The sequence below is a fragment of the Caretta caretta genome, chromosome 22 (assembly GCF_965140235.1).
Source record: "Caretta caretta isolate rCarCar2 chromosome 22, rCarCar1.hap1, whole genome shotgun sequence".
Taxonomy (NCBI): domain Eukaryota; kingdom Metazoa; phylum Chordata; order Testudines; family Cheloniidae; genus Caretta; species Caretta caretta.
This window is the reverse complement of record NC_134227.1, coordinates 7,629,375-7,656,638: the sequence shown is the minus strand read 5'-3', so window position 1 is coordinate 7,656,638 and position 27,264 is coordinate 7,629,375. Positions and strand designations below refer to the sequence as shown.

Genomic DNA, 27,264 nt, shown 5'->3' with positions numbered 1-27,264 from the left:
TCCCTGCTATCTCGACGTTCTCTGTGGCGCCCGGGGAGCGTTTCTGTCAGGGAGGGACGGAGAGGAGGTTGGGGGGCTCCCATGTACTTGTAATGACAGAACTACCTGCCACCTGCCATGACTCCAGCATTTCTCGTTGCGCTGGCTGGTGGAATTTTTGGAGGCGCCATTTGAAATGAGAGAGCTTTATGGACTCAGAAAATGGAGAGCGGTTCTCCAGGGCTCCCAAATGTTTCTGACATATTCAGCTCTAAGGGCTGGTCTACACTGGAACTTACGTCACCATAGTTATGTCTTTCAGGGGTGGGAGAAATCCCCCCGCACCCCAGAGATGTAGCAATACTGACCTAACCCCTGGTGTAGGCAATGCTAGGGTGACCTATGAATTCTTCCACTGACCTAGCTACCACCTGCTTATGGGCGTAGAGGGATATGGGGGGCAGGAGAGAGGCTGGGGAGGGGCAGGAGAATGTGGGGGGGCAGGAGGGAGGTTGAGAGGCACAGGGGGATGTGGGGGCAGAAGGGAGGCTGAAGGGGCAGGGGGTGTGGGGGCAGGGCAGGAGAGTGGCTGGGGGGAGAAGTAAGGAGGCAGAGGAGGGGCAGGGGAAGCCTGAGGGGGGTTGGGGGATGTGGGGAGCAGGAGGGAGGCTGAGGGGCACAGGGGAATGTGGGGGGCAGGAGGGAGGCTGAGGAGGGGCAGAGGACAGCAATGGGAGGTGGGAGGTGGAAGGATGGGATGGTAGCTCCCCTGGCAAGGGGGCAGTGGTGGGGAAGGGGAGGCCCATCCAAGGAGCCGGGGAAGGCCGTGTCGCAGAGTTGCCAACTTGTGCACTGATCACCAGGCGCAGGATTTGGCTGCCTGCAGGAGGAGCTGTTGCAATGCCACGGGAAGCTCCTCTGAGCCCCTGATACTCCGGGCTGGGCACGTGGGCAGAGCTGTGTGCGAGAGCCTCGGGGCTGGGACGCAGACCTGCCTGCTGCTGAGCCCGGCCTTCGGTGTATGGCCCTAGAGCAGTGAGAGCATCCCAGGGCGGGGGAGTGGGGGGTGCTGCTGGGACCTGGGCAGAGGAGAAGCCCTGGGGCTGCGGGAGGCAGGGCAGTGTTGCTGCGGGGTGAAGCCGGTACCAGGAAATGGACGGCGGTTCCCCTGTCTTAGGGTTGAGGAGAGGGTTAGTGGAATCTCCCTCTGAGCAGCCAGGGAGAGATATGCATTTGCTCATGCATTAAAGGTTGACTTGTCAACTTGAAATAATCACACACACATTGCCAGAGTCTGACCCAAGAACCTTTCAATGCCACCTGGCAAGGGGCTTAGTGGAGAGCCCTGATTCTGGTATGTCCTGGTTCACCAAAGAACGGCAGGTGAGGTCTGACATGAAAGCTTACATGGTTGCTCGTGAACCATGAGCAGCCAGCTGATCTCTGTTTTCACTATCCATATATCTCAGTGCTGCAATATTGTGCTTTCCCAAGGTGAACCACATAAGTTGGTGTGTGCACTGGTCCCTTGATGACAGCAGACCTGGTATTTGGGTGAGGGTTCAGTGGAGAAGGGGAACGCTTCAGAGGGGCTTGAGGACTGGGATGCTCCTAGTGTTAACCTGCAAAGCAAAGTCAGGGCAGCAGAGAATGTTTCGGGGGCTAACAGGGTGGCAATGTCAGGGCACCGACACCCAGAGAAACACAAGCAGACTCTCATGTTGGTGGCCTGGGGGTAACGAGGTGACCCACAGTCCTGGCCCCTTTGAGAGCCATCATGCAGAGGACTAGAACAGAGTTAGAAGGCCAGACTAAAAACACGGTTTGAGGTTTGTTTTTTTTTTAAATCTCATGATTTTTGATCTCTGGAAGTTGGCAATACTGGTAAAGTCATTCGTGTGTGTGAATGGGTGCAAGATGGGGCCCTAAGAAGACAAGGGGCATACTGTGGGTATGTCTACACAGCAACTGGGCACCTGAGACTGGCCCAGCTGACTTAGGCTTGTGGGCTTGGGTCATTGTTGTGTAGACTTCCAGGCTCATATTGGAGACCAAGCACTCAGACTCTCCTGCCCTGTAGCCTGAGCCCGGATGTCTACATTTCAATGAAACACTCTGTGAGCCTGAGTCAGCTAGCAAGGGCCAGCCTCACAGGTGTCTAGGTGCTGTGTAGACATACCCTAACAGTGTGGTGAGAGTGGTACAATCAAACAGATACAGTTTTTATGTAGTCACTTATTCCAGGTCCATCTCATCTGCATATTTATTATACATGCAAACTATCTTAAAAGAACATTAAGGTGGAGAAGCCAAGTATTCAAACATTGGGAAATGTCAGACTTGAAGCTTCTTTGTGTTCTCATAGACTTTAAGGCCAGGTGTCCAGTTTTTGACCGGAAAGTCCACTCGAAAGGGGACCTGACAGTGTCCCGTCAGATCTATTGACCAGACACCCAAAGTCCAGTTACTGCAGCTGGAAGAGGCACCAGGTCATCACCTGTGCCAGCCCCTACTTAGCCCCGACTCCTACCTGCCTTGGAGTGCTGCAGCTACCAGCCCCAGCTCCATAGCGAGTCCCTCCTGACCTGGGTGGGGGAGGGGGGAGAAGAGGGGAAAAGCAGCAAGCGATGGAGGGGGGAAAAGCAGGGGGGAGAAGAGGGGAAAAGCAGCAAGCGATGGAGGGGGAAGAGGAGCAAGTGTGGGGTAGAGCCTCAGGGGGACGAGGCAGGGGCTGGGGAGGTTCCAGAGCTCCTGCTGGAGTGCCTGGTTTTTAAATATTACAAAATTGGCAACCTTATGGGCAGCCAGACCTAGTCGAGCCAGAGTCTGCAGTCAGGAGACACGAGTCAGCTGGGGCAGGATAGCAGGGTCAGGAGACAAACTGGGGGTCAGAACCACCAACCCGATGCCAGGAGTCAGGCCGGGTCAGGATGCCAGGAAATCAAGCCACAGGAACAGGGAGCACAAGGCGCACAGTCCAGAGCAGGGCAGAGCCCAGTTTAGACCAGTTCCTGTGCTTGCTGCTGGCTTAAGTAGGGCCAGGGGGGCAATCAGCTGCTTTGGGACCCTGCCTATAGGGCTGCAGGGGTGGAGCCTCAGACAGGGGCGGGGCTTCCTGGGTCCCAGGTAAGCAAGTGTTAGCAGGCTGCCATGTGCAAGGCTGGAGTGTGGCTGCTCCTATAAACCCTGCAGACCCATGCTTGAGACCTGTGGGTCATAACACTCCCAGCCCTTCGGGGGGTCCCAGCAGGCCATAGGGGAGGCAGACTGGTGGAAGCCTTGCAATGCTAGTCTGTGAAAAGGCAGTCAGAGTCTTTGCACACCTGGACCCTTGTCTTGCGTAATGGCTGCTAGGAGCTGTCTTCATCATGAGTGCTAACGGGGCAAAAAAGCTGACGAGCTTCTTCCCGGACTGTAAGTTTCATTGATTCACTCTATTGTCGAAGCCACTGGGGAGCTCAGAGAACAAACAAGCCTTGTGACTCCATGCCTGCCCCGCAGGGAGCAGTCACTTGTGGAGAAACTGAAGTGACGATTTCCTGAGGTGTTTCTCTAGGGGTACGGCTCTGTCAGCTCCAGCTGGGGAGCCCATGCACAGCCCCAGTGAGCAGGGAACGCCTCCACTCCCCCACAGAGGAGTCAGGCGTTTGCAGCTTTCCCTTTGGGGCTGGCTTCCTCATCACTCTGTCCACGGGACCCTTTCTTTGCTTCATGCAGTCTCGTTGCTCTGGCTCCAGTGATTTAAAACTCAGTGTCACTCATTCCTCAAAGGCAGCTTCCTGTCTCCTGGGCATTTAGCAAAAGGGAAAGGTCAGTAGGTCACACCAGGTACCTGGGTCTTGTCTGCCACTGCAGGGTTGTGAAAGGCCCTGGGTAAGAGTGACATAGATTAATAGCTGGGAAGGCCAGAAGCGACCATTCGGATCATCCAATCTGATCTGCATAGCACAGGCCAGAGGGCTCCGCCCAGGAATACAGGAAGAAGGATTGCTAGGAAGAGAAGGGGTCCACCTAACGAAGAGAGGGAAGAGCATCTTCGCAGGCAGGCTTGCTAACCTAGGAAGGGGGGCTTTAAACTAGGTTCGCTGGGGTATGGGGACCTAATCCCAGAGGTAAGTGGGGAAGTGGGATACACAAGGAGGAAACACAAGGAGGAGGGTGCAACAGGGGAGACTTCCTGATTCATACTGAGAGAGTAGTTATCTTAGGTGCCTGTCACACGAATGCAAGAAGCCTGGGAAACAAGCAGGGAGAACTGGAAGTCCTGACACAGTCAAGGAACTATGATGTGATTGGAACAGAGACTTGGTGGGGTAACCCACATGACTGGACCACTGTCATGGATGGGTATAAACTGTTCAGGAAGGACAGGTACGGGAGGAAAGGTGGAGGAGTTGCATTGTATGTAAGAGAGCGGTATGATTGCTCAGAGCTCCGGTATGAAACTGAAGAAAAGCCTGTTGAGAGTCTTTGGGTTAAGTTTAGAGGCGAGAGCAACAAGGGTGGCGTCGTGGTGGGCGTCTGCTATAGACCACCAGACCAGGAGGAAGAGGTAGACGAGGCTTTCTTCAGACAACTAACACAAGTTTCCAGATCACAGGCCCTGGTTCTCATGGGGGACTTCAACCACCCTGACATCTGCTAGGAGAGCAATACAACAGTGCACAGAAAATCCAGGAAGTCTTTGGAGAGTGTTGGGGACAACTTCCTGGTGCAAGTGCTGGAGGAACCAACTAGGGTCTGTGCTCCTTTTGACCTGCTGCTCACAAACAGGGAAGAATTGGTAGGGGAAGTAGAAGTGGGTGGCAACCTGGGCAGCAATGACCATGAGATGGTCGAGTTCAGGATCCTGACAAAAGGAAGAAAGGAGAGCAGCAAAATACGGACCCTGGACTTCAGAAAAGCAGACTTTGACTCCCGCAGAGAACTGATGGGCAGGATCCCCTGGGAGGCTAATATGAGGGGGAAAGGAGTCCAGGAGAGCTGGCTTTATTTTAATGAAGCCTTATTGAGGGCACAGGAACAAATCATCCCAATGTGAAGAAAGAATAGCAAATATGGCAGGTGACCAGCTTGGGTTAACTGAGAAATCTTCAGTGAGCTTAAAAACAAAAAGGAAGCTTACAAGAAGTGGAAACTTGGACAGATGACCAGGGAGGGGTATAAAAATATTGCTCAAGCATGCAGGGATGTAATCAGGAAGGCCAAAGCACAACTGGAGTTGCAGCTAGCAAGGGATATGAAGGGTAACAAGAAGGTTTCTACAGGTATGTTAGCAACAAGAAGAAGGTCAGGGAAAGTGTGGGCCCCTTACTGAATGGGGGAGGCAACCTAGTGACAGATGATGTGGAAAAAGCTAATGTACTCAATGCTTTTTTTGCCTTGATCTTCACAGACAGGGTCAGCTCCCAGACTGCTGCACGGGGCAGCACAGTATGGGGAGGAGGTTAGCAGCCCTCATTGGTGAAAGAACAGGTTAGGGACTATTTAGAAAAGCTGGACATGCATAAGTCCATGGGACTGGATGCAATACATCTGAGGGTGCTGAGGGAGTTGGCTGATGTGATTGCAGAGCCATTGGCCATTATCTTTGAAAACTTGTGGCAATTGAGGGAGGTCTCGGATGATTGGCAAAAGGCAAATATAGTGCCCATCTTTAAAAAGGGGAAGAAGGAGAATCCGGGGAACTACAGCCTCACCTCAGTCCCCAGAAAAATCGTGGACCAGTTCTCAAGGAATCCATTTTGAAGCACTTGGAGGAGAGGAAGGTGATCAGGAACAGTCAGCATGGATTCACCAAGGGCAAGTCATGCCTGACCAACCTGATTGCCTTCTATGATGAGATAACTGGCTCTGTGGATATGGGGAAAGTGGTGGACGTGATATACCTTGACTTTAGCAAAGCTTTTGATACGGTCAACCACAGTATTCTTGCCAGCAAGTTAAAGAAGTATGGATTGGATGAATGGACTATAAGGTGGATAGAAAGCTGGCTAGATTGTTGGGCTCAATGGGTAGTGAGCAATGGCTGGATGTCTAGTTGGCAGCCACTATCAAGCGAAGTGCCCCAGGGGTCTGTCCTGGGGCCGGTTTTGTTCAGTAACTTTATTAATGATCTGGATGATGGGATGGATTGCACCCTCAGCAAGTTTGCGGGTGACACTAAGCTGGCGGGAGAGGTAGATACACTGGAGGGTAGGGATAGGGTCCAGAGTAACCTATACAAATTGGAGGATTGGGCCAAAAGAAATCTGATGAGGTTCAACAAGGACAAGTGCAACGTCCTGCACTTAGGATGGAAGAATCCTATGGACTGCTACATGCTGGAGACCAACTGGCTAAGTGGCAATTCTGCAGAAAAGGACCTGGGGATTACAGTGAATGAGAAGCTGGATATTGTTGCCAAGAAGGCTAATGGCATATTGGGCTGCATTAGTAGGAGCATTGACAGCAGATGGAGGGAAGTGATTATTCCCCTCTATTCGGCACTGATGAGGCCACTGGAGTATTGCAGCTAGTTTTGGGCCCACCACTACAGAAAGGATGTGGAGACATTGGAGAGAGTCCAGCAGAGGGCAACGAAAATGATTAGAGGGCTGGGGCACATGACTTATGAGGAGAGGCTGAGGGAACTGGGCTTATTTAGTCTGCAGAAGAGAAGAATGAGGGGGGATTTGATAGCAGCTTTCAACTACCTGAAGGGGGGTTCCAAAGAGGATGGAGCTAGGCAGTTCTCAGTGGTGGCAGATGACAGAACAAGGAGCAATGGTCTCAAGTTGCCGCGGGGGGAGGTCTAGGTTGGATATTAGGAAACACTATTTCACTAGGAAGGTGGTGAAGCCCTGGAATGGGATACCTAGGGAGATGGTGGATTCTCCATCCTTAGAGGTTCTTAAGGCCTGGCTTGACAAAGCTCTGGCTGGGATGATTTCGTTGGGGTTGGTCCTGCTTTGAGCAGGGGGTTGGACTAGAGCCTCCTGAGGTCTCTTCCAACCCTAATCTTCTATGATTCTATGATTCTTGCCTTGAGCTCAGAACTGCTGTCTGAACCAGAGCATATGTTTGAGAAGGAGACACCCTGTCTTGTTGAAAGGGTTCAAGTGCTGGGGATGGTGCAGCTGGGACAACTGGAAAGAGAGAGGTGCTGAGCCAGAGCTTGGACGTGCTGGGCACCTGCACTGTGCTGAGTGCTTGGGTTCCTGCTGGAGCTGTGAAAATCAGACCGAGGGAGGGGGGCAAAATTCTCAGCCTTTTGCTCTTTCCTCGCTTGTCCGGCTCTGTTCAGGTCCCTATGCTACACCCCTCGCTGTGCTTTCTAGGGCCCAGATCCTCACAAGGAGTTAGGTGACCCGTGGGAGTCAGGTGCCTAAAAACCTTTGAAGAGCTGGTTTTGTGAACAGTTCTCTCAGCTCCTGCGCAGGCTCCAGGTGTGTAAGTCCGTGACTCAGGCTGGGGTGCAGCTGGTGTACAATAATGGCCCGACCCTGCAAAGCCTTGTCCAAGGATGCTTAGACGGAAAGAGTTGGAGGATCAGGCCCTGAATTTGTCTTGAATGTGATGCCTCTGACCGACATTCAAAGAGCACAGAGAGGCGAGACCATGCAGCGAGTACTTCCCTCCCTGCACTTTGCCATTCCCCCGGGCATTGTCGGGATGTTGCTGTCTGAAATAGAGTGCCCGCTTTCCTGATAGGAGTGGGGGCATCCAGTGCCTTTCAGCTGTGTTTTGGGAAGTGGGGGCGCACTGTGGCTGGAACTGACCTTAACCACAAATAACTCCAAGGCTCCCCCGAGAAGAGCAGTTCGTAGTCATGTCCCCCTTTTGAATCAGGTCAGTGCCTGCATTAGGAGTTGCCTTTTTAAAGCCTGCTCTCTAATTGTTTTTTGGAGGGTAATGAGCGAGGAGCTGCCAGGGGCTGTTAGCACTGGACCGAGAGGAGCGCCTGCGAAGGTGGTTGATTTGTCAAGAAAGCTTACGATTACCCACTTGAAGGACCTGCTAGCTGTACAATTCACTTGATTGCTTGCCTGCTATTCTAGCTAGCTGGGGAGGGGCTGGGCCCACAAATGGCCCTTGTGGGGGAAGGAATTTGTGATTTAATAACCAGACACAGGAGAGCTGGGGGAACAGCTGGTATGATTGATATGGCATCACTGAGGTCAATGGAACTACACTGATTTGCGAAGAATCTGGCCCAGGGTTTGTCTCTCAGGTGCAGTTAAAGGAGCAAGATGCATTTTGGTCTCCATGGCACCATCTATTTACTCAGGTGCTGCCCTTGGGAATGAGGAAGAGAGGCCCAAGAAAGGGTTTTCTTGAAAGTTTTAATTTAGCAGCAACAGCAAGGACAAACTCCTCCCGCATTTTTTCCATTTAAAAGAAAAAACAACCCGACACCCAGTCCCTGCTCACAGCTCCCTCCCCTGTAAATCAGGGACATTGGGGCTCACGGTCCCCAAGCACCTCCAGTTTCCTTGACTGATCCCGATGAAGAGACAGGCTCATCAAATAATAGCAGATCTGAATCAAGAGGCAACACAGCCATGGCGATGCTCATTGCTAGGCATGAAATTGCTTTCGCTAACTACACACAGTTAACGCGGATATGTATGTGTGTGCATATGTATGCGTGTGCTTTTGTATGTCTGCACGTGTGGACATGTGTACACACATGGGATTGTGTGCATATGTACGTGAGTGTGTGTGTGTATCTGTATGTGCATGCATGGGTTTGTGAGTGTGTGTGTGTACATGTTTGTGTATGTGTGCATGGGTGCTTGCACATGGGGGGGTGGGGGGAGGGGATGTGTATGTCTGTGTGCTCTGCCTGCCTCAGCCAGAGCCTGCTGGTGTCTGGGAGCCTGTCCGTGTAACCTGGGTTCCCAGACGATGTTTAATTGTGGGTTATTTGGCGGAGGGGACCCGGCCAGGAAGGGAACAGTAAAGCCCTTTTCATTTCTTTTTGTCGGTGGGAACCCCCTTTGAGACCCAATTACTGGGGCCTTTGGGAATTTTTAATTGAATATTTGTATTGTAAACAGGAGCAGGACCTGCAGCCCTGATTAGGGGAAGCAGGAAGACAATGACTTGGCCCTTGTTTGCTTTTCATTCAGGATTAAGGACTTTTAATTGTTCCAAAGATCACAGATTGGGGCTCTGGGGATAATTAGTTTGAATGTAGTTTTCTGGTTGAATCCCCCTGGCCAAGGGGATGGGAATGATGCCACCACTGCCTTAACTCTGCCAGCTGCACTTTCCCGCAGACAATTAGATTTACTGGGGGATTTGTATCTCTAGATACAGTTTAGCTGGGATTAACTGGCCATGTTAGCAGGGCTGGAATCGCTGGCTCTTGCTAGGCTAACGGTGCCTTGGTGAACGGGCTCGTGTTTAAAATTCAAACCATGTGCAGACTCTGGATTCCCCACGTTGGGATGGCTTGGCACGTTGGAAAGTTATGGTCTTTGTCTATCCCAAAAGATGGTCTTCTAGGAAGCTCCAGGCCAGGCACTAGCTTCAGTCCTTAGTCGGAAGGTGGAGCTGCTCAACGTCGGTGGGCAATTTGCTGCTCTCTTTGGAGGCATAACAACTTTCTTAACTTTTCTTTTCCTGCCCTCTTCCTTCAGGTGGTGATGATGCTGGTATTTTTCCATTGAAATTAGCTGCTCCTCTCTTCCCCCCAAGAATGATATCGAACTGGCCAGACCCCTCTCAGTGGCATGGCAGTGAATACAGCTCATCCCAGCTTGGTCACTAACGTCAACTGAGCTGTTCACTACCAATGGTATTTGCAATGCCTGGATGCTCGGTTCTGCGAACGTGGTCACTATTTGTAAGGATTTGCTGGATAGTTCTGAGCAATCGTTTTCAGACTAAATATTCCAGGCGGGCCAAGATTGTCAAACCTGCGCCACTCGGTGCACCTTTAAAGGGGCCTGATTTTCAGAGGGCAGGTGTTCAGCACTCTCTGAAAACCAGCCCCTAAGGTGTCTCCGGTTAGGCTCCCACAGTCACTGATCACGTCTGAAAATCTTGGCTCGTGTCTTCCTATGTATCCACGTACAGCACCTGGCACAGTGGGGCCACACCCCAGCCTGGGACATCCAAGCGCTATCCTAATAAGAATTACAATAATAAAGATAGTCAAAGCAGACAGCTCCCACAAAATTGACTCTTTGTTATTTCTGGGGAGCGATTGGTCATGTGAGTCTCATGGTGCTGTTTTTGCTTCCTGGTTGGATGCCTGAAATTTTTATACAGGGGAGTAAGCAATGCTGTTGCTGGAATGGATATTTGTGCTGGTGGTTGTGGAGGAGCTGGGATTAGATGGCCCCCAGCTGCCTGCACACCTGGGTATGACACGACTCTGTGACTGAGGGTCCATCTATACTGCCATCAGAGATGTGACTGCAGCCCGTGGAGCCGTACCTGAGCTAGCTTGGCTCCAGCTAGCTCCAATCCCAATCCTGCGAAGCGTAGGCTGTCCTAGCCCGTCTGGGACTCTTGGGATGTACGTGAGTGGATTGCCCACGCTGCAGACTGTTCTGCTTCACTGCTACTGTTATTCTAGATCAAAGCTGGCTCAAGTCTGTCCACACATGCTGCCGTCACAGGTAGACGGACCATAATGGTAATCTCTATGCAGTGCTTAGACTCATGGAAATAGTCACCACTCTCTCTTTTGTCCTACTCATCCTATTGTAGCGATGACATACAATTTGGGAGGCGTTATGTCCCAAACAGAACAAGATGCTGTCTTTTGTAAGCATCTGGAGACCAGTGAATAGTTACTTTAGTTACAATTAATGAGCTCATTGAGTGGTTGGTGTTTAGTGAGGAAAGTTGAGCTAGATAACATATATATGGGCCAATTCCTCTTTCCCTCTCATCCTAAGGTGCTTGGCTGCTGTATTCTTTTCTTTACTGCCTTCGTCTCTGTTTAATATAACAATAAAATCCTTCAAACTAAAAGAACCCTGGGCCCTGATCTGTATCACTCGGACTATTGCTACGCATGCGAAAGCCAAGAGTTGCGATAACAGTGCAATCATGCGCTATGAAGTCATAGTAAACAACGTATCAAACAGCAACAAGGCTTTCCACTGGGACTAGCGAGTCAGGCATCTGGAGAGCAAAGGAGTGTGTGAAGGGAAAGCGGTGTGGTTTCTGTCTGGAATGCTTTCTGGCGAGTGCAATGACTCTGATGCTGGCAGCTTGCCACAGAGAATGGGACTGGGGCTTGAGATGCTGCATTTTCATGGCAACAGCCAGTGACCCCCACCCCACCAGATATTGACGGAGAACACAGCGGAAAGAGGATTGAGGACAAGGTTAGCTTCATGCTCTAACTCAAATTCCCCAGGAGACCACCCTCCTGTTGGCTTCCCAAAACTTGAAATACCCTCCAACAATCCATCTCAGCAAAATTCAATCCCTGGGCTCTTCATGGCAATCCGAACAGGCTTCATCCAGCTCCCGCGGATGACTCCAGTGGTTAGGGTGCTAGCATAGGGCTTGGAGAGGCAGGGTGAATTCGCTGCTCTGCCACAGATATACTGTGTGACCTTACACAAGTCACTTAGACTCTCTGTGCCTCTGTTCTCCATCCGTACTAGGGGGACAGCAGCCTGGCCCTATGTGCTGGAGGGGATGAGGCATTTAACATTGCAAGGTACTCAGATACTATAGTGAGGGGGCAGATAAGCACCTGAGCTAGCCAGACTCTTGGCTGATCTGAGTGGGAACATGAGCAACGGTTCAAGTGCAGCCTTAGCAGAAGTGGGCTCAGCTCCCCCATGGGCTTGCCAGACTCTGTGACGTTGAGTGAGCCCCTGCCCCTTTGTGGAATGGGGCAGCGCCTTGTTCAATGGGGAAAGAGTGCCATGAGGCTGCGTTAGCGAATGTCATGAAGTGTGCTGTGATCTGTGGCTGGAAGAAGCTATGGAAATACAAATGGTTAGCCATAGAAGCAAAGTGTTCTGCATGCCAGGGATCCCCCAGCATCCTCCTCTGCCCATGGGTCTCATCAGATTAATTTGTCCAGCGTTGTCAGATCCGGCAATCACAGCACGCGGGGCCGGAGCGCGAATCCCTTTGCCTTTGGTTGCAGTTTTTAACTTGATAACCTCCCAGCTACCCAGCCCCAGGTCATCTGCTGTCCTTAGCTACAGCGCTCTGCTCTCCCTTTCCCAGCAAGAGGCCATGCTGGAGGTGAGCCAGCCCAGCGGGGTCGGAAGCTCCCAACCTAGGGGCTTTGCTCTGAGTGAGCCATCGGTTGCTCAGCCTGCCGGCTGAGCCAGACCATTTTCCACTCATAGAGGCAATTCCAGCATGAAAAACTGTCCCTTCCATGGGGAGACATAGTCCGAGCAGGCTCTTTCTGGTCTGTGGGCCCATGGTACGGAGCCACTGGGGAATGGGCAGGGAGCGAAACGGCTCTGCAAGCAGAAAGGCTGCTTCTCCTAATGGTGATTAATGCTTTGCAGGCTGCTGGACCTGAGTGAGGGGGTTAAAGACTATCCAGGTAACTGCTAGAACCTGCCAGTTGCATGGTCTGTGCCAACGGGTGTGGGATTTATTGGGGCCTGGCAAGCTGGAGGGATCTTACCTGCGGGCGCAGCTACGGCAGCAATTAGCACCGTCTTCGCCACACCCCGCCCATTAGCATTCAGGGCACCTTCCGGAGTCGGAGCAGGGCTTGGAGAGAAGCCACAGAAAACAAATGAGTCCATGCTCGGGGAAGGAGCGGGGCTGGGCGGGGTGCACCTACTGCGTGGGTTGGGACTGACAGATTCCCATGCAGTGAGGTGCCCACTGCTGGAGAAGCCAAGAGATAAAACTTAGTGGGCTCAGCATAGAGGAAGATCCAGCACTGGATGGGGGATAGGATGCTCTGTGAGGGGGTTAGGGTGGCAATGCTCTGGGCAGGGGGCTGGCACTGGGAAGTCTGTGCTCTATGAGGGGGCTCAGTGCCCCCTGGAGCGGGTGGGAGGGATGCCCTGAGAGACCTTTACCAGCCTCACCACCTAATGGCTCCCTCCTGTGTTCACTGATGTGAGTGGCAGCAGGATCGTGCCCTAAGACTCTATGGTAATACACAGGCTGTTCTCACGCTCTCTGTGAAATCCCAGTCAGCCCCATGGGAGACACACAGCAGGGAAATACTGAGAGCCGTGCCTGCCCCTCGGCTGAGCTGTGCGCGCCCCTCGCTGCTCTCGGACAGGACATGCCAGCACCCTCCCCGTTCCCAGTGTCAAACCCACCACGCTCCTGGCAGCCGCAGCCGGGAAGGTGGCTCTGTGTGCAGATTAACAGCTGTCTGCAACACCTGCAAGCGCCAGCTCTTAGACACAGCATCCTCAGTCTCCGCCAAGACGGATATGGTAGAGACAGCAGGGCTTAGAGCAGCCTATGCCTGCATTTAGCGTGGGCAGTCGGTTCAGGCTGGCATCCCCAAAACGCCTGCACAGACATGGCACAGCACGGGCCAGGACACTTACTGCCCGGGTCTCTTGAATGGCTGGGGAAAGCAGGGAGCGGTTTCTGCTTACCAAAGGCATTTTTGATCCTGCGCCTGGTATATTCCCCCAAAGTTGAGATGCAGCATTGCCAACCCCAGGCGTTCCAAATTCCTGAGTCAGGGTCTCTGAGATCAGGCGGTTGGCTGGAAAAATCAAGCGATTTTACAAAAGAATAGAAGCAGGGCTCGTTTTCATCTGCCATCTGTTGCTGCCCTTCGGGGTCACATTTACCAGCTTTGCTGCATAGCCATGAGATCGAGCACCCTACATTTTCTCTGTAAATGAAAGCCGGGCGTCACATATAATCCCATGCCTTAAATCTGTTGCTTTAAGAAGAAACGTCCCATGTCTCGAGACTGAGCGTGAAAACATGAGAGCTGGCAGCCCTGGGTCGCTCCAGCCTCTTTGGGGATCTGGGTCCTCAGTGTTTGCAGGGTCAGACCCTGAGAGTGGAAGTTTCTGGGGGCAGGTCCTGGCTCTTTATGTTGTCTGTGAAGTGCCATTTGCTCTGTTTAGATGCTAGCAACAATACTAACTCCGAATAATTGGTGAGAGTGCTTATGATTACGTAGGGCAGCCAAACTGGCCTTCAGGCCAGGTGATGCTCTGGAACTCAGACAGTGATTGCCCTGCTCTGCTCCATTGGTGGAGGTAGCCAATCGGAAAGTCACATTACTGTTCCGCCTCCCACAACCGGGCAGCATTGAGCATCCGGCCTTCCCACCTTCCTCCAAAGGCCAGGGGGTCAAAACGCACGCTCTCTGGACCTTCGGCTTTATTGACAAGGTAACTCAGCGTGAGACTAGGGTGACCAGATGTCCCGATTTTATAGGGACAATCCTGATATTTGAGGCTTTTTCTTATATAGTCACCAATTCTCCCCCGCCCCCCCCCCCCCCCCCGACTCCTGTCCCAATTTTTCACACTTGCTGTCTGGTCACTCTGTGTGAGACAGCTCCAATTCCAGGCCTGACTTCCCCTAGGGATCCTGCCCCAGGCCCTAGCTCTGTCTGCTATTCCCCCTCCCCAAGGTGGGATGAATGAGGATTCCCTGGCATGGGAAATCAGCGGGATCTCTTAGCAGGGCTCCTGCTGTTCCACCTCATCCCAGAAGAGCCCAGCCACCCTATTCTAGGCAATTAGGAAGGAAAAGCAGGGGTTGGGGAAAGCAGGGGGTGTTGGCTGAGTGTTCCCCACGTGGCCCTCTCAAGATGACGATTCCCTCTTGGACTTGGTCTGAGCAAACCTCCCGCGGTTGCTGCAGGGTTCACTCACCTATTCGCCCGAGCTTTGGGGGACGGGAGCAATTTCTGTCGCTTCCTTTGGGAGGGTTCAGTTTTGGCCAGCGGGATTTGACTTGGTGGGCTCTGGAATTTCCAGCGGTGGATTCTGGGCCGCTGGGCCGACAGGCAGGCGCTGCTGTTCTGGGATCTGTACAAACTTGGACAAAAAAGGCAGAAAAGCCATTGAAAAGTCTCAGCTGCCTTTGCTCGGGACCTGGCTAAGAACAGGCTGTGTCTCTCTGCTGAACGCCCAGCCCTCTGGAGCATGGCTGCCCCCTCCCAAAGCCCAGGGATGGGAAGCGTGCACGGATGCCGCGGCTTGGGGAGGCACAGCCTGGAAATCCCGGCGCTGGCAGCGCTGGAAATGAACCGTTAATCTGGATCTCATTTCCAGCCTCCAGAGTGCAGCCTCGTGGGCTCGGCCTCCCGTTGCAAAACACAAGGAGTTTATAGAGCATGAACCATGACCCCTGCCCCCCAGCTGCGGGGCTGTAGTCACTGCCAATGGCAATCCATCATCAGTGTCAGCCGTGGCTTTGGGGGCAGGCTTCACTACTCAGCTTGTAGAGCAGTTTATTAAAAACGTGTCCTTTCCCCTCATCCATTTCATTTACCTTTAGATTCTGTTTCAAGACTACAAGCTCAGCAGGGCTGCTAGGAAACCTGGCCTCCTTCAGGCTGGCTGGGTGGGCCGATGAATCTCCACTTTTGTGGGAGACTTTTAAATCTTTGCAGGGGGGAGAGTGAAAGGGGGTGAGATGGCATTTGCAGTATAAACTTCCCTCCTTGAAGTTCAATATTGTGGAGCATTCCTCCAGGGAAGTTGTCAGCATTACACACGGCCTCCCATGTCTCGTTGGGCCTCCTCTCTCAATGCCCCACAGTCTTGTCCAAGCCAATAGTTTGCAGAACCTTTGTACTCTCACTGGCCTTTCCGTGACAAGCAATGTCAGCTCTGCAGAGCTCAAGACAATTTGCTCAAATTAAACACGCAGCATGATGCTTACTGTAGCCCTGGATTGCTCACAACAAAGGGGGCCAGATGCTGATCTCAGTTACACCAGCGTAAATCTAGAGTAACCTTGCTGGAGTTATTCCAGATTTAGCCCTCCGTAGCTGAGATCAGGATCTGGTCCCTAATCAGTTATACACCCCTGTATGAGGTCTGCTAAATGCAGTAACAACCCATTGCACAGATATTTGTCTCAGGCTCTCAAAGTATTTTTCAAAGGCGGGTCACTATTTTTATAAGCATTATATGAATGGAGAAACGAGGCACCGAGGGGTTGAGGCCTGTGTTGTTGAAAGTGGCCTCTTCTTTTTGTTGTTTCCAGGTTTTGGAGCCCAGCATCAGACACCCGAGGTGTCTCATGGCGGGACAGCCTCAAGATGACCCCAAAACAGAGGCACCTAAAATCAGTGGACACTTTTGAAAATATGAACCCGAGTGACTTGCCTGAGGTCCCACAGGAAGCCTGAGGGAGAGCTGGGAGACAGACCCCCGGTCTCCTGATTACCCGTCCCATTCTAAGCACAGGACAATGTTTCCTCTCTCGGTAAGGCAAACTGAAGACAGCATGGCATGCTAGTGCTCTGCTCCCCATACAATTCGTGTCCTGCTTAAAGATCCAGATGCTTGTCTGAGCTCTTGCTGGGCTAGGGCCTCAGGGACCATCTCAGAGCTACCAGCAACAGAGTCACTGCTGGTGGCCCTGCGCTAACAGAAACTTCCAGGAGCCGGAGACAAAGGCATTCTTGTGTGTGGGCCCTGTCACTAGAAATTAGGATGGCCTGAGGCTGGCCATATTCAGAGCATGATGCAAGACTCATGTGGACTTCCTCCCAATAAAGGAGGCGGCTCAATGACAGACTCTCAATCCTCCTTCGCCCCACTGTAATAATTCTCCACCAGCAATCTGACAGAGCACGACAGCTTTGGGATGTGGGTAGGGGCCGAGGGTCGAGGACACAATCCTTGTTGATCAGCAAAATTGCTTCAGTTAATCTTTGTCATTAGCCCCAACAGACTAGGCGATGGGCATCCAAGGAATGCAGAGAGGAAGAGTGAAAAGTTTCGAGCAGGACAGCTAGAGAGATTAGTATGAGAAAGAGAGACTGAGCAAGAGAAATTGACAGAGATTAGCAAGAGATTATCTAGAGACAGCTCAGACACTGAAATTAAACAAATATACATACATATACATATATGACTAGCCCCCACAACAGAAGGATACCAGATTTGATGGGGCGAAGGGTCAGATCCTTCTAATGTTCTCATGTTCTTTAAAACAATAGCAAATGGAGTTCTCCAAAGCATTTTGAGCCTCCCAAAGGTTTGATCAGTGGTTTTGGGCAAAGGTTCAACATATTGTATTGTTATTATTATTCGCTCTGGATTGCCCATCCCTCAGCCCCCTGTAGCACACAAGTTCCCACTGTCCTTCCTGACTGAGTTGACGGTAAGCGAGAGGACCGTATTGTCAGCCTGGAGCCATGACTGTGGTGTTTGTGGAAGAGATGCCGGATTTTATGTGTTATTTACAGCAAGCTGATTTCCAGAAGTTGTTTGTGTAGGAGCCGCAGGGCCATAATGAGTTGCTGATGTTCCTGCAGCTGGACTGCATTTCAGTGCTGGTGACAGTAGCTGCTGTCAGCCTGCCACTACCTGAGAAATGGGTGTAATTGTAGGAGAGCCCGGTTCCAGCGGCACACCATCAGATGACAGATGGTATTTCATTGATTAGTGTCTCTGCTCAGGGCATCACCGCTGCCAGGGAAGGCTTCAGTCTGGGCTAGAGATGGGGCAAAGGGGGACCTCAAATTTCAGGGTGCGCAATTTAAAATCTGGACCAGAGCCCGGCTTGGAGTTTCACACTGTGACCGAAATTGGAACCCCACAGTCAGCTGCTTTAGACCTAGCTTTCAAGTGCCCTGAAACACAGCCCCAGATTTTGCAGTCTGGGCCCATTTCCTATTATGAAGAGACTGTATGGTCTAGTGGTTAGTGTAGTCACCTGGTATTCAGGAGATATGGGTTCCAGTCTTAGCTTCACCACCGGCTTGCCACCTGGCCTTAGCCAATGTGTCTGTCTGCCAAATTGTTGTGATAATACAGACTACCTGCCTCTCCTGGGGGGAGGAGGAGGAGTGACTTAATTTGTGAATGTTACCAACTGTAGCTTCTGCAGAAAGCGTTGCCTGCTTCATCCTGTTATTCCCTGCCCACGAAACCTTTGAGGTTCTTGTAGCCGCACCTGCTTTGGGTTGGAGGAGTAGGAGTGGTCTTGGAGATTTAGGCAAATAGATCTTTGCAGGACTGATTTTTGACTCATTTACACCAGTGTAACTCCATCGGCTTCACCTGAATTACAGCTAGGTAAGTGTGATCAGGATCAGGCCCCCAGTGCCGTACCTGTACACGTGCTATATTCGGTTAGATGCACCAATGGGTGATTCTATGCTCGAAGAGAGGTTTGCTTGTGTAGTTGGAGTGCAGCGAGGGGTTGTCCTGTTAGAGGGAACCACAGCCTTTCATAACAGGAGGCCATTTATAAACAATGATAGACACCCACAGCTCAAGTTCCAGCATTGTCTCCCGTGTTGACCCCCACCTGGAACTCTACTCAGCACACATCTAGTGCCTGAATACCATAACGCAGGGAAACACGCTGTTGCTGTGGTCAAAGCAACAGCTCTTGGGAGAGAGCTCTTGGGCCAGACGCTGAGTGGCAGGGACACTGAAATCAATGACCTTACTCTGCATTCACACTAGCATAACTTGGCTCAGCGCTCTGCTCCCAGCCCTGCCATCCACACATGGTAGGATGTTGGGCAAGTCACCTAGCCTCCCTGTGCCTCAATTTCCCCATTTGCAACTTGGTGCTAACACCTACCTTGCAGAGCTTTGTGCAGCTTTATTTTTTAGGGTTTGCCAAGCACTTTGGGAAGCATATTTATTTCTGTGAGTTACTGGCTGATTTCTAGACTGCTTCTGGCTGGGGCAGTTCAGTGGTGCTGATTAAAACACAGACCTATGCATGGTCTGATTAGTGTAGACCTATCCGTACCCACAGTAACTCACATGCCATACACTCCAGCCACATACTTAGACCTCACAGTTGCGTCTTTGCACTAGCCCATTCTCTTAGACAGCTGTCCAAGAACATCTCATAGAACACTCAAACTCAGAGGTGGAGGAGACCTGATAGTCCATCTCCCCATCAGTCCAGGGTTGTTCCCTAGGGTGAGTTCTCCAGGGCGACGTCTGGCCTAATTCTGAATGACTCAAGCAGTGGAGTTTCTATCACTTCCTTATCCATCTCCTTAAGAGGAGAGGACGTTTTCCCTGCTATTCAGCCTGCATGGTCAGGGTTGTTTGGGAACTAGGCCTGGGTCAGGACATGAGCAGCTGGCTGCTTTCACCTTGAGTGGTCCCTTAGAACATGTTCTAACTATTTATCTGTTTGATCTTATACTGAGCGGTGACACTCTGAGTACCTTTCCCAGACCTGAAGAAGGGCTCTGTGTAGCTCAAAAGCTTGTCTCTCTCCCCACCAGAAGCTGGTCCAATTAAAGCTATCACCTCACTCACCTGGTGTCTCTATTCATCAGCACTGGTCCAAACATCTGGACATTTGGAGAGGTGTGTGTGTGGGGGAGGAGGGAAGGAGGGTTGAATCTGGATCTGAATTTTGCAGTTGATATATTGCAAACTCCAAGGAGGATGCAGAGGAAAGGCACAAGTGGAGCCCATGTTGCTGACCTTCCGGAGAGAACCATTTGACCTTGGAATGGATTTCGGTTCCCCTCTTTCTCCCAGCTGGAAGAAAACTGTGTTCACTCAAGTCAAGGTTTCCCATGGCTTTTTACATATGCTGCAATGCCTTTCATATCTGGAGTTAAGTCTGTCTCAAATCGCATGATGGCCCAAACAGGATTAGCGGGACCTGCTGCTCGGACTATTCTAACTCCATTTAAGCATGACCTGGGTTTTGAGACACCCTTGGCTTCTCTTAATTACAGTTGCTCTTGGGGTTTGAAGAATATTGCTTGCCCATGTGTGAAAACCGCTGGACTATGCCAGTGCCCTGGCTTTGGGGAGCGTCAGCTTTAGCCTTTGCACCTGATGGTCATGGGTTTGCATCTGAGCACTGCCAAAAAAATACAGATTCATCCAACTATGTCGGTATCACAGGGTCTTAGTTATTATTGGCACTGCATGCCCACTTCTGTGAAATTGATACCGTGGTGCTTCTCCCAGAGTAGGCACTAGGGGTGGGCAAAGGGGCTAAGAGAAAATAAGTATTGATCTGAGTCTTCTAAACAGAGTCTCTTTATGGTTTGGAAAATTTCACTTATTTGTCATTTTCACAGCAGCATCCGTATAACTTCTGGGCTTCAGCTGTGGCGGGGACAAATCTGGGATAGACAGATAGATCCATCCAAAATAAATATGGGATAGATAGATAGCTAGACAGATAGATCCAAAAGGTTTTGCCCAATTCTCTACTTTTGGCATTAAAAAGCGCATAAATGAAAAGGCTGTTCCCAAAAGGACCCGACAAATGGAAAGTGGTCACTGGCCCCTATTTTCCAATGCATCCACACAAATTTGCAGTGTGAGCAGCAGCCTGTGGGTGTGGTTTTAGTGGGCTCTGTGAGGAAAAGGCAGTGTTTACTCATACGCTTCTGGAGAGCCCCACACAGCCGATTGGCCCCTATCACTGTAGGCAGCTCAGATGTGACAAAGCTCTATTGTGTATAGGTCAGATGAAGTGGCAACCGAGGACGTCAGCCGAAGACGGCGTGGAAGACCGAACTCCGAGGTGGAACAATAACCCCTACCAAATAAAGTCAGTCAGAGGGTCATAAAGTGAAAGGCTCAGCTTGACTCAGCTCTGAGCATGTACAAATGAGCTCTGCTAGGTGCAAAAGTTACTGGCACTGCACAGACAGCATCTGTCCAGCACGGGAACAATTTACCAAGGTTGGGGTGGATTCTCCGACACTGACAATTTTAAATCAAGGGACGTTTTTTTGAAAGCTCTGTTCTAATCCAAGCAGGGAAATCCTCGAGCCTGTGTTGTGTGTGAGGTCAGACAGATGATGACAGGATTCCCTTCTGGCCTCATAATCTATGAATTCTGCTGCCTCGTTGGAGCCTCCCAGCCTGGAATGCTGCACCTCTCACCGCGGCACATTAGAGCCACTTGAGTAAATGAGCTAATCAATGTCATCTCTTTTCCATTGGTCAACAGCTCCTGATTTCTCCGCAAAGATTCAGTATTTACAAGGATTTGCTGAATAGCGCTTGCAAACCGCAGTCCAGCCCACAGGGTGTTTGCAACCTGGGCCCATTGACTAGCGGCTATTTGCGGTGTGTGGTTGTTCACCTGAGTCCCATGGTAGCATTCCTATGCCCTTGCTGGATGCCTGGAACCAGGAGAATAAGGGATTCCCAATCACAAACTGCGAATATTCTTGTTCCTATGAAGAAATGTTCATGGGACTAAAATGCTGTTTGCACGAACGCTTATAAACAGGAGATAATAGAGGGTGTCACATAGGGCTGAAAGGACCCACCAGCAAAGGTTTGAATAAATACCTGCCGTGTCTTGATAGATCTAGTGCCCACACTGTTGGGAATGCAGTGGTTACGGGTGATCCAGCACTCAGCAACACTGTCCAGTGGGCCGGAATACCCTCCACTGCTGACACCAAGGGAGATAAAATTGCTTTGTAACTGACCAAACTCCCCACACACTGAACCCCCACCCAGCCCACATCACAGCGCAGACAAGTTCCAGCCTGTGTATTGGCAGTGGGACATCCTTATCACTACCTAATCCAAATCACACTGGTCTCCACATTACAAATGATATCAAAACAACATGCCAGAGCTGGAATCCTCCCCTCAGGGGCCAATACGGGGAGGGGGAAAATGTTGAGGGTAGAGTTGATTGGAAAACGTTGATATAAAGAAAATCCCCAACATGTGACTTCCATTTTTTTTTAAAATATACTTTTGAAAGCAGTTTGTGGTTAAAAAAAAATAGTTTTCAAATCCCCCTAACCCAAATGTCTTTGCAAAATACTGAAAAAATTGTACTGAAATGTTTTTGGAGGTTCTGGGGAGAAGTATAAAACCAACCAACCATTTTTAATGGAAAAAATGTTTCAGTGACAAGCGACCAGTTCCTGGTGATCTCACAAGCTTTGCTCACCATTCAAGCAGCCGTGAGTAGCCTTCACGTCCTTCCCCTTGGTGAGCCCAGGGGCTATCAAAAGTACCTTGATCTTGTTCTGGTCCACGTTCCTAGAAAAAGACTGACACGTTGGGCAATGGGGGCTCATCATCTTTCGAACCACTGTTGAGCCCTGGAAACCAGGCTGAGTTCTTTGGGGCTTTTCATCATGCTGAAGTTCCCAGCAGGCTTAGGAGGAGTCTGATCTGAGCAGGGCTTTGGAGCTCAGGTGGCCCCAGCAAATGGAACATAGCGAGAGGCTGGTCACACCAATCCAGAGCATTTTCCGCCTCAGCACGTCAGATACGGTGTTCCTTCCATAGGTGGCTGCTTTCAAGAGCAGCTGGGGTGCTCCTTCATGTTGGGGTTGCTAAGGAGGCAATTGCTGCAGTTTGGATGGACAGACGCATCCCTAATGCCTAGGGAGTAGCAGCAGTCTAGCCTGGAACTCCAGGGTCTGTTGAAGATAGGGTGCAGTCCTCTGGCAAGTCACAGATGGAAGAATAGCAAACCAGGAGGCCTGACCTTGAGTGCAAGGATTCCAGTGCCTTATGGGTTAGGAGATTGGATTTGTATGGTCCTTATCCCTCATTGTGCACCCAGATAACATGGTGATGGGTGTCTCTTCATTGCATATGATGCTACAAGAATAATGAATCATAGAATCTCAGGGTTGGAAGGGACCTCAGGAGATATCTAGTCCAACCCCCTGCTCAAAGCAGGACCAATCCCCAATTTTTGCCCCAGATCCCTAAATGGCCCCCTCAAGGATTGAACTCACAACCCTGGGTTTAGCAGGCCAATGCTCAAACCACTGAGCTATCCTCCCCCCAGTGATAAAATAATCTGGTGAATCAGGCTTTTAAAAGATCACAAAGGAGGGCGACTTAGCACTGCAGGTCAGACTGGGCCCTTCTGATCCAGCCAGCACTGGGCTGTTCCCTACGGGAGATTCACCAGTTCACAGTGACAGAGCTCCCGTCCCAGCAAGATGAGCAGGTTAGCGTGTCTCACCTGGTAATGAGGTTTTGTGAGTAACAGCTACTGGGTATCAGGGCAGCTCCATGAAGGGGGGTTTTGCGGATTATCCTGAGACCAGACACTACAAAAGGGAGGTTATCTGGGTGTCAGCCTGCAAAGGGCAAGGGGAGGAGAGTTATGCAGAGACTCTGGTTGAAACAAATCAGATTGAGGAGTAAACAAGCCTCTGGTAGAAAAGGGCCATGAGGGTGTGGGTAGTGCTGTTCTGCAGAGACAATAATCCATCTGAGATGAGGAACATCTGATCAATGAAATTGACAAACACTGGGCTAATGTTCCATAATTAAGAGCCAGGGGCAGGGGCTCCTGTCCTGGCTGGGGCAGTGATCTGAGAGGCACCTGGCATTTTGGGATTAATACTTTGGAGACACTGGAAGCTGGGGTAGAACTGAATTAATTCACCTTCCCAAGCTGTAAATGCAGCATTTGCAGCAGAGAACGGCACAGGACAAAACTGAGCTGGGAGCCCCCCATCTAACTGGCCTTCTGCAACATCATACCACGCTGAATCCTCAGTGAAGACACCTTCCACATACACTCTGTGTGTATTTGAAAAAATAAACACCATATCTCATCTAGCTATCTATCACCAGGGCCTGACCCTCTAAATGCCAGTTTAAGTTCTGACACTGTTATTTTATATTAATAACAGGTGTTGTCTGAACACCTGTTATTAATATAAAATATATGATTATACGTTAGCTTTGAACCCACCCCTCTCCCCCGCAAAAGGCAAACTAGCCATGGCAAGGCGACTGCCATTTCTTAGCCTATATGATCCAAAGCGAAGCATCGGTGCTGAGCCAGTGTATGTGGGATGGGCTTTAGCCACAACATTTGGATCCAAATCAAATTTCTCCGAGATCTATTGGCGTTCAGCTCCAAGTTTGGTTTGGGCTCATGTACACTGTGGACTATAGGATGGGGGAGGGGGTTGCATGTGTCATTATATTGTCTTGATGGCTCTTTAGCAGCTCCTTGGTATTAGTGTTGAGCATTTATATTGCACGGTGTATAGATGCCAAGTAGAGCTCCATTGTCATAGGCCTCATTCAGATAGATAGTGAATGACAATCCCTGACCCAAACAGCTATGTGATGTGAATCGACGGGTCTCAGTCCAGTTCCATGCAGATATCACGGAACCATTGGGAATCATTAGGAAAGGGACAGATAAAAAGACAGAAAATATCCTATTGCCTCTCTATAAATCTATGGTACACCCTCATCTTGAATGCTGCATGCAGATGTGGTTGCCCCATCTCAAAAAAAAACATAGTAGAATTCAAAAAGGCACAGAAAAGGGCAACAAAAATGATTAGTGGTATGGAACAGCTTCCATCTGAGGAGAGATTAATGGAACAGGTTATTCTGTTTAGACAATAGAAGGCCAAGGGGGGATATGATAGTGGTCTATAAAATCATGACTGGAGTGGAGAAAGTGAATAAGGAAGTGTTTACTCCTTCTCATAACACAAGAACTAGGGGTCACCCAATTAAATGTATAGGCAGCAGGTTTAAAACAAACAAAAGGAAGTATTTCTTCACACAAACGCACAGTCAACCTGTGGAACTCTTTGCCAGAGGATGTTGTGAAGGCCAAGACCATAACAGGGTTCAAAAAAGAACTAGGTAAGTTTATGGCGGCTAGGTCCATCAATGGCTATTAGCCAGGATGGGCAGGGAAGGTGTCCCTAGCCTCTGTTTGCCAGAAGCTGGGAATGGGTGACAGGGGATGGATCACTTGATGATCACCTGTTCTGTTCATTCCCTCTGGGGCACCTGGCATTGGCCACTGTCGGAAGACAGAGACTGGGACAGATGGACCTTTGGTCTGACCCAGGCTGACTATTCTTAGGAACCAGCCCCACACTTAGCATGAAGGGGTCTTGTGCTGGCAGTCTGCAGCCACCAAGGACATCATGGGCTAAGGAGAGTGACTTATTCCCTCACCCAGAGAGCTGGTCATTCTAGGCAAAGTTAGATGCACATAGGTGGGCAATACAGAGGAAGCCTGCACTGCTACCGTGTGTGTTGTCCTATTACTGGGCAAAGAAGGCCTTGAGCCACAGGGGTGCTCCCTCCAGCCAGCCCCTTCCCCAGAGCTAGCTGGAGTCACACAAATCATTAGTGAAAGGAAAAAGGGGTAGTTTGTACCAGAACAAAATCCTGCCCCAAATCTCTGGGGCCAGGTTCTCACAACATGGCGTGACAGCACGGGGATCCTGTCTGTGAGCCCAGCCCCAGGGAATGCAGGTCAAGCTTACTGACTTCCAAAGTGTTTGCTCAACCTTTCAACCTGACATGGGTTTAAAGCAACAAGAGGGACTAGCACTCATTTCCGCCCACGCAGCCCCAGAAATGCCCCACAAAGTCCCCCAGCCAGCTTGGGAGGAGGCCCCTGCCCTTTGTCCGGGCTGCAGCCTGGAGGCCAGCGGGTACGCAGTGCGCTGGCTGTAATCAATAAGCCCCCAAAACCTTTATAAAAAAAAAAAAAATAAAATAAGAAAAGCAAGAGGAATTCCCAGCCCAGCCCTGCTCCCGGGCCCGTGGACCCAGGGATGATGTTAACAAATTCAATAAGCTCCGATTTGCCAAGCTTGTTATGTCGTGGCAGCACGCCGCCTCGCTTCAATTGGAAAAAGATGTGCCCTCTTTACCCGCTCAGGTTCAACGGATGGCGAACACGCTGCATGAACGAGGACGCTGCAAGCTGATGGCAGTTAGCGGGGGGCTCTGAGTCCAAATGCAGGATGGGGGACTTGGCCTGACTCCCAGATGCACCCCCATTTCCAGGAGCAGAGAAATACACCCAAAGGATGTCAATTCTATGCTATACCCATCAACGGGGATCTGCCCTGTGACGCACGAAGCATCCTCAGCACCCATCCCTCAGCTGCTCTTCTGAGGGGCTCCATGGAGACTGGTTTTCTTCTTAACAAGCTCTGCTTGGACAGTGCAGCTCTTCTGCCGTCCCTCAGCCACAGGAACGGCCCCTTCCCAGGAGGCCGGGCAGACGCCGTGGTGTTTGTCAGAGATGACACAGAGAGCAGATGCTGGGATATTTTGATTTGGGTTGGGCCTTGAGGAGCTTTTGGACTGGTTTGAGGCCTCCTCGCTGGTTCTTTCTCCCTTGTGTGTTCAGCTTTCCATTCAGGCTCCTTAGTCCTGCAGAAGCCAAGCAGCCTCGCCCCAAGGAGTGCTCACGAGAGTGGATCAGAAACACCCATTGTTTTGCATGGGAAATTTCCAGGACTTTGTTTTGTTTTAAAAATTTCCTTCCAAAGAATGTTTAGGAGTTTTCCACTGAAAAGCTAGAAACTTAAAAGTTCAAATTTTTGTTTTTCAAAACAAGAACATTTCCAGGGAATGTATTGACCAGAACCACAATTATTTCTGGGTGAAAGAGAAAATTCTGGCCAGCTCCGGCTTAGCTTAGGGCTAGCTCACTGGGGCACAATCTGCTCAGAGCAAGAGGCGGTGCACAGTGGTGCTGCTCCAGGAGAGGGCACGGAAGGAATCGTACCTCTGGAGGGAATTTTCTGTTGCCCACTTGCTTCAGGTGGGTAGTAATTTGCTGCTGGTCCATGCATCCCCCTCCGTCCTCTGCAGGCTCAGCGGGGCTGGCTGTTGCACAGAGGGCTCTGATCACTCGCCGCCTCCCTGCTCAGGGCCGGGCAGAACAGGGTGCACGGCAGGTTATCAGCCCTCTGCCCGTCACACGTGACTCAAGACACTCCAACCCTCATGAATGTCTGGCCTGCACAAGGAAAACCCCCTCTGATTGGTTGCCTTCCCCACTGCCCTGCATCCCAGAGAAGAGCAGCCAATCAGAGCTGCTGGGAGGGGGCAGGCAGAGCTCTCCTCCCCCTAAGGAGCCAGAGAAGTTTTTTGGATAGGGGATTGAGAGATACGGACACCATTCTCACAGGGGGACAGGGAGCAGAAAGAACTAGGAGCTCAGGCCAGCTCTGCCCCCTCCTCTCCTTTGCCCCCATGCACAACAGCATAGCTTCATCCTCTGCTTCTCCTGCAACACATGGGAAGGGGCACAGGGGACCTCGCTGCAGCCCCACCCCCAAGCCTGCGAGGTGGGGGAAGAGCCCAAGGAGCTGCAGGAGGAGGAGAACTGAGGCTGGGGGGGCAGAATGAGAGGGGGCTGAGCGGATGTGGGGTGCAGAATGAATAGATGGGATAG

The 27,264-nt window shown here is 50.9% G+C and overlaps 1 long non-coding RNA gene across 3 annotated transcripts in view; it reads left to right on the top strand.

Moving 5' to 3' along the window:
* Window positions 1-26,683, top strand: part of LOC142069790 (uncharacterized) — a 46,221-nt gene extending 19,538 nt beyond the window's left edge. Inside the window, exons 3-4 of one of the 3 annotated variants that reach the window (XR_012665755.1) lie at window positions 16,117-16,338; window positions 25,735-26,683. This is a non-coding gene — a long non-coding RNA (uncharacterized LOC142069790). Of the gene's footprint in view, window positions 1-9,605; window positions 10,936-16,116; window positions 19,369-25,734 lie in introns of those variants that run through there. The other 2 variants (XR_012665756.1, XR_012665758.1) reach the window with 2 other exon arrangements.
* Window positions 26,684-27,264: the final 581 nt, after the last annotated feature.